This window comes from Chroicocephalus ridibundus, chromosome 25 (assembly GCF_963924245.1).
Source record: "Chroicocephalus ridibundus chromosome 25, bChrRid1.1, whole genome shotgun sequence".
NCBI lineage: Eukaryota > Metazoa > Chordata > Aves > Charadriiformes > Laridae > Chroicocephalus > Chroicocephalus ridibundus.
In genome coordinates, this window is record NC_086308.1 from 591462 (window position 1) to 600928 (window position 9467).

Here is a 9467-nt window from a genome sequence, read left to right on the forward strand (position 1 = left end):
TTTTCAGAAGCAATAAACTGTCATTTCTGCAAATCTCTCATCATGTAATTCATTGTAACGTTGGGTTTTGGTTTGGGTTTGGGTTTTGGTTGTTTTGTTATACTTTGTATATTTTTTTTGTTTGCTTTGTATAATGTTGCCTACAAAGAAATATTCTCATTTGTGCTGCTTCTAATTATGCATCTTTCCAAATTTTGTGAGTCCCACAGTCTCCGTAAATGAGGTCCCGCGCTCTCTGTGTATTGAAAAAAGAAAGAACGAACCTTCCTTCCTTTGAAGGCCTCTCTGGAGCTGCAGGGCATGCCTGTGTGCAGAGGTGGAGGGGAAAGGACAGGACAGAGGAGAGGGAAGAAGAGGAGGGAGAACCAGCCTTGGTCTTCTCACAGCTGCTCTCTTCCCATTTCCACATTCTCCATTCTGATCCCTTGCGCTGTTGGAAGGCCTGATTGCTCTGGCAGCTCTCTCCTACTGCTGTGGTGTGGCAGCGCTGTGAGCACAGGCAGGGGCAGGGACGGGTCAGTTCTCTGACAGAGCTGGCCTCCCTAACAGCACCTCCATCACAGCAGGGAATGTCCTCAGGCAGTGCCTGAAGGCCTTCAGGCAAAAACACCTTTGGAAGGTCGTCTCCCAATGTTGCTGTCAAGAACATGCCCAGGAAAGTTCCCCACAAATGGCACCTCCAGCGTAGAACTTAATTGTGTAAAGTGTGCAGGGGGGGACAAGCAGCAGCTCCCTCGCCCAGCCAGGGCTCCTGGGAAAGGCATGAAGGACCAGCAGAGCAGGTTCTTGTCAGGTCCTGTGTGTGCAGGACACCCCAGGGAAGCTGCCACAGGGCAGTGGTCACACACCTGGGCGGTAACAACCACAGGCCTGAGCATAATGTGTGTGTGGTGAGATTAACCTGAGTGAGCACAAAACTCATCAGCTATTCCTGGTGATGCCATAAAGTCCCTTGGTACAGACAGTGTCTGGAGGTCACTTCACTTGGAGAGGAACGTCCCCTGGGAAACCCCCTGAATGCAGCACTGGGATGGGCTTCCTTGACCCCAGGTCCCTGTGTCCATTCCTCACGCCGTGGGGCATCTCAGAGAGGTGCCGAGCAGGGAGACACAGCGCGGGGCTGAGGTGCTGCCGGCCTCTGGGAGTGGCAACAGGAGGCCATGGAGTCTGCTGCAGGGCCTCTGCCCGTGCCAGGGAAGGACTCGTGTCTCTGAACAGCCCTGCCAGCGCCCTGACAGTGCCGTGTGTGTCTCCAGGAACACCTGTGTGCTACCTCACCCTCCCCTCTCTTCATGGCCTGTCCCTTTGATGACACGGTGTGACAGAAGCACCTCTGTGGAGCATCTCCCCTGTGCAGTCCGAAAGGGTTCTGCAGGCGTGAGCGGCATTGCCCTCTAGAAGATGGCATTTCTCACCTCTCACAGAGCACAGAGCACGTCTAGGGAGTAGGAATGCAGTGAGAGGCACACACTCTCCGTGTTTCACCTCTCTGAATGTCCATTACGATTTTTTCAAGCAGCTAACAGAGAAGCAAGTGCCCTCAGTAATAGGTGTCCTCAACCTTCAGCAAAAGTCTCTTCCTCCTCTCTTCCTCATGACCTGCCCCGTGACTGTGGTATTAGAACATCCTCCTCATTGTGGGGATTCTGCTGAAAAACTGTGAAACCTGCTCCAGCTCCACCACCGTGACTGTCCCCTGACTGGGGACAGCACAATGTCTGCTCACAGCAATGGTTACTGCTCTTTCCTGCACCTTTGGCATGTACGGAGTGTTTCCTGCTGGTGGCCCCACCCTACGATGTGTGCTGGGCTGTATGCCACCCCCTGCTCTCTGCAAGGCTCGGGAACTGGAAGGGTTGTCTCCAGAAGAAGGCTGCACCTTGGCTGGGGGGACTTCTGTCATCTACAGCAATCATTTCCTTCTTGTCCCAGTTGTCCTGGAAAGATGTCTGGACCAGATCTGGTCCAGATGTCCTGGACCACTTCTTTGTGGGGGGTGAAACACTGGAACAGGTCACCCAGAGAGGTTGTATGTACCCAGTCTCTGGAAACATTCAAAGTCGGGTTGGACACGGCCCTGAGCAACCTGTCTAATTGGAGATGTCCCTGCTCCCTGCAGGGGGTTGGACTAGATGGTCTTTAATGGTCCCTTAAAACCCAACCCTGTTTATGATTCTGTGATTCTGTGGGTTTACACCAATGCTGAAACTCTCCTGATGTGAAACCATTACATTCATCATGGACTTTGTTTTCATAACCTGCTTTTTAGACCCATTCTTCCTCTGCCTGCACTTGGGCACAGCTCTCCTGCCCAGCATGGGCAGGCAGAAGGCCTTCTCCACCGGCTCCTCTGCCCTCCCTGGAGCCACTCCTTTCTGCGGCACCCCCACCACTGTCAGTGGGATGCCCAGAACAGCCCTCCTGAGAGAGTTTAACAAAGCCCTGTTTCAACACGCACCTCACCCCTGCTCGATCCTCTCATCTACAGCCTGAGGAGAAGGAAGGATGGGGGTTGGGAGGAACTGACAGAAACAGCTGAGGAAAGCTGTCGGCTGCCGAGAGATCCCGTTGGAGTCGTGGGCTTGTAGGAAGAAATCACTTCTGGTTTTCTTCTGAAGCAGCCCTCAAGGATCTGGACAGCGAGTATTGTGTCCTGGGCACTCCTCTGGCAGCGTGTCATAGTGAGAAGGCTTTTGGTGTCATGGAGATGGAGAAGGCTGGTCAATGCCATTGTGAGACCTCTCTCCAACACCTTGGAAAGGCCAGAGCCATCTGAGAACCTTGGAAAAAGCAGAAATGAAACCAGTTTTCAAAAAAGCAGGAAGGAGGATTGGGACAATGAGAGACTGGCCAGCTTCACCAGGGAAGGGGATATGACAAGTCCTCCTGCAGCCATCTGCAGGCGTTTGAAGGACAAGAAAGGGATGGCAGAAGACATGTGGGAGGGAAAAGAAGGGGACGTTGTGTACCCGGACTTTAGCAAGGCCTTTGACTACAGGTCTCCTGTAGTCTCCGTATAGCCAGGTTGTTGACAGCCGGGCTGAAGAAGTGGACGATGTGGTTGGTGGAAAGCTGTCTGAGTAATGACGGAGGGCCATCATCTGTGGTACAAAGTCCTTCTGGAACCCACTTACTAGTGGCATCCATCAAAGACCAGCCCTTGACAACTACTATGGAACATTATTATCTCTCCGTACGACGGCAGACAATGCACTTTCACCTCCTTTGTAGATGATGCCAAGCTGGGGGAGCCCTTGAGGAATCCCACCCTGTTAGCACTGTTGGTGGCAGGAGAGTTGGGAAGGATGACTGTGGTGGGTTAAACATGGCAGGGCACGGAGGGTCGGAAGGGAGAAGCGTAGAGGGATGGCACCTTTGGGGAGGAGCGCACAGGAGAGGTGACCCAAAGCTGACTAACAGAGTACTCCATCCCACCGGCACCTTGCTCAGTATAAAAGCTGAGGGATCACAGGGCTCGGGCTCTTTTTCCAAAGTCAGATGCCAGCTAGAGGAGCGGTGCTAGAGGAGGCTGGGAAGCAAAAGCGTGGTTGTGATGTGACAATTCAGGGCAGCACTTGGCCAGGGGCTGGTCCCAGGCAAATGGCGCTGGAGCCCCGGTGGTCCTGCTGTGGCCGGGACATTAATGGCCTCTGCGAGCGGGGCGGGGGCAGGGGCAGAAGGAGATGCCCTGAGCCGGAGAGGGAAAAAACTAAATGGCCCAAGTGGGGCAGGAGCAAACGAGTCACCCCGATGTCAGCAGAGGCACAAAGAGCCACCTTGAGCAGGGCAGGAGTAAATCCAGGCACCTGGTGTAGGGCAGGGGCAAATGGAGCCTCCCCAGGCAAGAGAGGGGAAAAACCAGCTGTCCTGAGGGGGACACGATGAAAAGAAGCCACCCAAGCAAGGCTGAGGCCACACTGGATGCCCCAAGGGAAGGATATAAAGAAGAAAATCTCCCCAAGTGGAGCAGGAGGAAAACTCCCTGCCCTGAGCTGAGCAGGAGGAACTCAGTGCCCCGAGCAAGAGTGGGGAAAACTGGAGGACGCAGGAGGTGCAGGGGCCCAACTGGTGAGCTCAAGGAGGGCAGGAATAGCAACCAGCTGCCTTCTTGGGGCAGAGGCAACACTCATTGCCCTCCAGGCAGGTTGTGGGGTTAAACCAGATGCTAAAAAGCCACCCACAAATGTTTTTTGGAGCTGCAGGGTGGGAGAGCAGCTGGGTGGGGGCCTGGCAGCCACCCAAGGTGCACCCAGTGCAGTTGCTCAAGGTGGTTCTTTTGTAGCGCTCCTTCAGTCAGCCTGTGGCTGGATCTTCTGGGGTAGATAAAATCACAGAATCGGGGAATGATAGGGGTTGTAAGGGACCTCTGGAAATCATCTAGTCCACCTCCCCTGCCAGAGCAGGTTGAGCTAGAGCAGGTTGCACAGGAATGCGTCCAGGTGGGGTTTGAATATCTCCAGATACAGACGCTACAGCACCTCTCTGGGCAGCCTGTCCCCGTGCTCTGCCACCCTTGAAGTCAAGAATTTCTGAACCTGTCAGACACCAAGTGCTTTGCTGCAGGAGTCTCACAGACGCAGTCCTGTACCTGGGAAGAGTGGAAAAGAAGCCCTCAGCCCCCCGACTGTGCCAGCCAAAGCTGTGAAGGGGCTCGCTGACAGCCCTGGGCAGGTTTTTATTCCTGGGGATGGTGCGGCTCCAGGCAGAGGCGGGAGCTCTGTGGGCAGATGAGCAGCCCTTGGCCAGCAGTGCCTGGGGCAGCCCAACAGCTGCCGGCTGGTGGCTGCAGGAGGTGCCCCAGCTGTGGTGGCTGAGGGGCCGCAGTGCGTCCCTGTGCGTCTGGGGGTGGCCCCTGTCACAAAGGGGCAGTGATGCGGCACCACCCACTGCTTGTGAGCTCACCTGGCCAGGGCTTGGCATCCTCAAGAGCGGGCCAGCCAAAGCTCCTTGGGCTGAGCTGGCCTTGGGACAACTCGGCTGCTTCCTTTGCCACTTGCTTGGCTGCTTTTTCCCAACCATTCATCGTTTACTGCCCTCTTCTCCTCACCTTCCATCCTCTTCTGAAGGTAATGATGATTTGACCTTCAGGACAGATCATACAGGAGGTAGATGTGGGATCAAAGTATCATCTGGTCTATGCCTTCGGAGCTTTAGGATGAGCTGTTACAGCTTTATAGTCTGGCCAGATACGCACTGTGGGTAGAGTTCCTATTTGCTAATTGTTATTTCTTCAACACATCCTAGGGTGGGTAAGTAGGGGTGGCAGTGTACTCTGAGGCTTTGGGCTCCGTCTGGAATGAGAAGAAGACCATCCTGACGGATGCGGTAGGAAGGGAGACAGAAAAGGAGCACAGCAAAGGCAGCTGTTAAGGCAGCGGCTGAAAGCCGGTCCCTCCTGTGTCCAAGGGGGCAAAGTGTGGGCTGGAGAACCAGAGGGCTCTGCTGCTAATGGCAGCCAGAGGGAAGCAGCAGGTCCTCTTCAGAGAAGGTGACACCCAGCACAGTCTTCCCAAAGGGCCTTGGTAACTGCTGTCAGTTGGATTCCTGCGACAGGGACAGCAGGGCCATCAGCTGCAGCTCTGCAGCGGTTGGAACTACCACTGAAACGGTGCTGGTGGCGGATGCTGTTCTCTGGGTTTAGTTTGGGATTTTTTGTAATTTATTTTGTTGAGGTGCAACTATTTCCTTGCACTCAGGTGTCAGGATTAGCACTGATCTTCTCTTTCTGGAGCATGTCCTGGCATCCTTCGTCACCCAGAGCTTTCCCTGCTGTTCCTGAAGAGGAACGATGGCCTCAGTGGGGCCACCCATCGCTCCTGTGAGTGACGACTTCACCATCAGGCTTGGACTTTGTGAATCCCCAAAGGCAAGGGATGTGGCTGGTGCTCCGTCCCTGAATGTTGATGTACCGGCAATCGAGAGGGAATTCTGGGGTGAGTCAGTTGTGACTTATGAGCCAGTTTTGACATCTCATGTCATGACTTCTCATCATGATGAGACATGAGGGGTGCCCCCATCCATCCCCCAAGTCCGTTCAGCACCCAAGCACATCATCAAGGCCTTTCAGCCTTCAGTTCCCTGAGTGTGTTCTGCACTCCAGTTTGGGAAGAAAAGGCCTATTTTCACCCATGGCACTGAGGAAACTCCCTTTTATTGCAGAGATACCACAAAGGAGGCCAGCATTACCATGGTTCCATCCCATCTCCTGAGGGTTCCATCCCATCTCCCATGCTCAGTGTAAAAGCTGAGGGATCAAAAGGTCGGCTCTTTTCTTCAATGGCTCTCTGAAAGACCAACTGTACTGAGCTCTGCTGCCTTTGAATACTGCTGCCCATGGGCCTACCACTGAAAGTCCCCTGAAGAGGCTAAAATCTTCTCCCGGTATTTCATGGTCCCTACAGCCAAAGCTGACACTGGTTTTCGCATCCCTGATCAGCACTTCCTCTTTTGCAAGGACTGGATTGGAGTGAGCATCACCTTTGTTGGTCTGCGCCTGTGCAAAGAAGTTGTCCAAAGAGAGCCCAACACCAGCTGGACAGTATGCATCCTGCCATGCTCACCTGCCAGTGAGGGTCATTAAAGTCTCCAATAGCACTTGGGGTCATGGATCTGAGGACTTCCATGGCTTGCTTAAGCAAACCTTTCTCCACTTCCTTACCCTGATTGCAGGTGCTTTGTCTCCCACGAGGGTGTCACACTAACAGGCCTCTCCTTTGACCCTCACTCACAAGGGCTCACGCAACCTGCTGCACATCCCATAGAGGAGCTCCACACATAGAACAAGCTCCTGCACATGGAGGGCATCTCCCTCCTCATCTTCCTGGCCCGTCTCTCCTGAAAAGCCCCTATGCACCATGGCAGCACCACTGTGTGCTGTCCCACCACCCCTTGCCACTTATTCCACCAACGTACAAACTCTAGGATGGCACATGGGACTCCAGCTCCTCCGGTCTGTGCCCCAGGCTGAGGGCACTGGTGCACATTTGGTCTGCAGCACCTGAGCTGGAGCACTGGGGCCAAGCTTGGACTTGTCCCAGGCAAACCCAGTACCAAGTGCGCAAGACCCCACACCTGCTAATGCTGTGCTCGAGACCAGAGACATACTGGATGCGACGGCAGGCGGCAATGTGAAGGCACTAAACGAGGAAACGCTGCTCCCTACAACACCAGAAAAGCCAGGCTGGGCTCTGTAGCCCTGGAAGAAGCAGGCTTTGTTGTCTGTAGTGTTGCTGAAGACCTGTGCTGGAGGTGAAGCTGATCTCCAGGATGACAAGGTGCTGCTCAAAATGTCCTTGCGTGTGGATAAGCTGTGATCCAGGAACACTGTGAAAATCATTCACCTGTGTCGACTGTCTCATCAAGGGCCTCAGGAAAGGATTGTTGAAAGAAGAACTGGGAGAGTTTGGGAGCGGCCAAATCATTTGAGACCCCAGTGTGATAGGCTTCCTGTTCATGACCTGCTCTGCATCAGCTGAATGGAGATGGGTGAGACCGTGCCTCACTGCAGTGGTGGGTTTCAGTCGCTGATCCACGGAAACTGAACGTGCCTGAGATGCCACATAGGCTTGCACAAAGGAACCAAATCGGCCTGCAGTGCCCTCTGAGGTGTCCCTCAGGCATCTGCTCTGAACACCAATGGCTTTCCCATAGGTCCTGTGCGGTCCCTGCCAGCCTGTGCTGGAGAGCACTGGCATCTCACTTAGCACCACAGGCCTGTGTTTCGCCATTGAGAAGCGTCCTGAATTGGGTTAAGCCACGTAGGGATGTCCGTGAAACAGCTGCCATTACAGTCAGTGGAGAGCTAGGAACTACAGCTGATGGAGAAGAGAAAGAGAGGGACTTAGGTCCATTTGCTCAGCTGATGACCTCTGTAGGCTGCTGTAGATATAAGGAAAAGGAAAGGTTTTAGTTGTCGTAAATGTAAACACCTGCTGTCATTTCCATCTGCCAAAGGAATTCCTCACAAGGCTCCAGGATGGTGCCCCCCGATGCTGCCTTGTCTCTCAGCATTGCTGCATTAGAGCTTGCAGTCACCTGCAAATGTCTTGGACAAGCTCTGGTGTCACCTCCAATGTCACCAGGTGTTTCCACCTGAACAACACCCTCAATCTCCATGAAGTAGCCTGAGAGCTGAGACAAGGAGCTCCCATACAGCTGCCTGTATTTGTGCACACCTGAACTGAGGCAAGAAGAATCCCACCTCCTGTGGGTTTGTGGAAGGAACAAGAGGGAGTCCTCTCCTAGGCCAGGACTTCAAACCCAGGATGAGATGCCTCAAATGATTCGGCTGCATCACTGCACTCACCAGGGGTAAAGAGCTGTCTGGGTGTCCTGTCTAATGGTGAGACAAGGAAAGGCTATTCTCATGCCTAACTCTGTCTCTGGTAATAGAAACGACACAGCTGGAAAGAAGTGTCTCTGCCCAGCTGAGGAAGGGAACCTCAGTGCTGACTTCAGCCTGTTTCCCAGCAGGTTCTCCTGAAGCCCTAGGGACACCTGAAGGGAGGCCAAAGTGGGCAGAGCAAGGGCTGCCTTGGGCTGCTCCTCTGCTGCTGAGCTGGGCTGGGCTCCTGGGACAGAGGGAGCTCATGGCAAGCGGGCAGCACTCCTTCCACAGCACTGCAGAGAGACAGCTCTGCCCGAAGCGCAGCAGGGCTGAGGGCACTGCCTGCAGGTGCCAAGGGGAGAGGAGCAAGGCAGAGATGTTAAAGGCACTCTAGGAGTGGGGGCATAGCTGAGCTCTCACTGCGGGAGGAATCTTCACAGCCCTCTATATGGTAAGTCTCTGGCTGCAGGGTACTGAGTTTGGTGTTCTCTGGAGGACATCCTAGACCTGGTTCATCCCGCAGCCTGCAGGACCTGGCAGGAGGATTCTCACAGATTCCCAAGCAGAGGAGGAGGACGTGCTCTGGAGCAGGGCTTCCCTGCTGCACTTCAGCAGGTCGGGGCACGGTGGTTTCCTTGTCTTTGGGATGACTGCAGGGGTACCAAACTGGGTGTGCAGCCAGAGGAGCCCAGGGCTGTCCTTCCGCAGACGGTCCCTGCACCCCGGGGGATCACTGCCAGGGCATTTCCAAGGAAACTTTTCAAGAGGCTGGTCAAAGTGGGGATTACCTGAAAGGGAAGGAGTCTGTGCTTTGAGACGAGTCACCTTGTTTGGCTGGGTGGACAGTGGGAGATGGGACTTTATTTTTCCACTCTTGCGAAGGCACGGGGTCGCCCACTCCCTTTGAGTTCTCTGAGCCGCCCCTTTGCCCCTGTGCAGGCAGAGATGCCCTGGAGCAGTTCCCTGCTGCCGGGAGGTGTTTGCAGGGCAGAGCTGAGCACATCGCAGGTGGGATGGAGTTCTCTTTCTGTGAGCACTGCAAAGGAGGAGACCTGGGCACAGAGAAGTGGTTCCCAGCAGAGACAGCTCCAGGCAGCAGAAACCTTGTCAGAGAGGGAGAGGGAGGAGATCCCAGAAACGT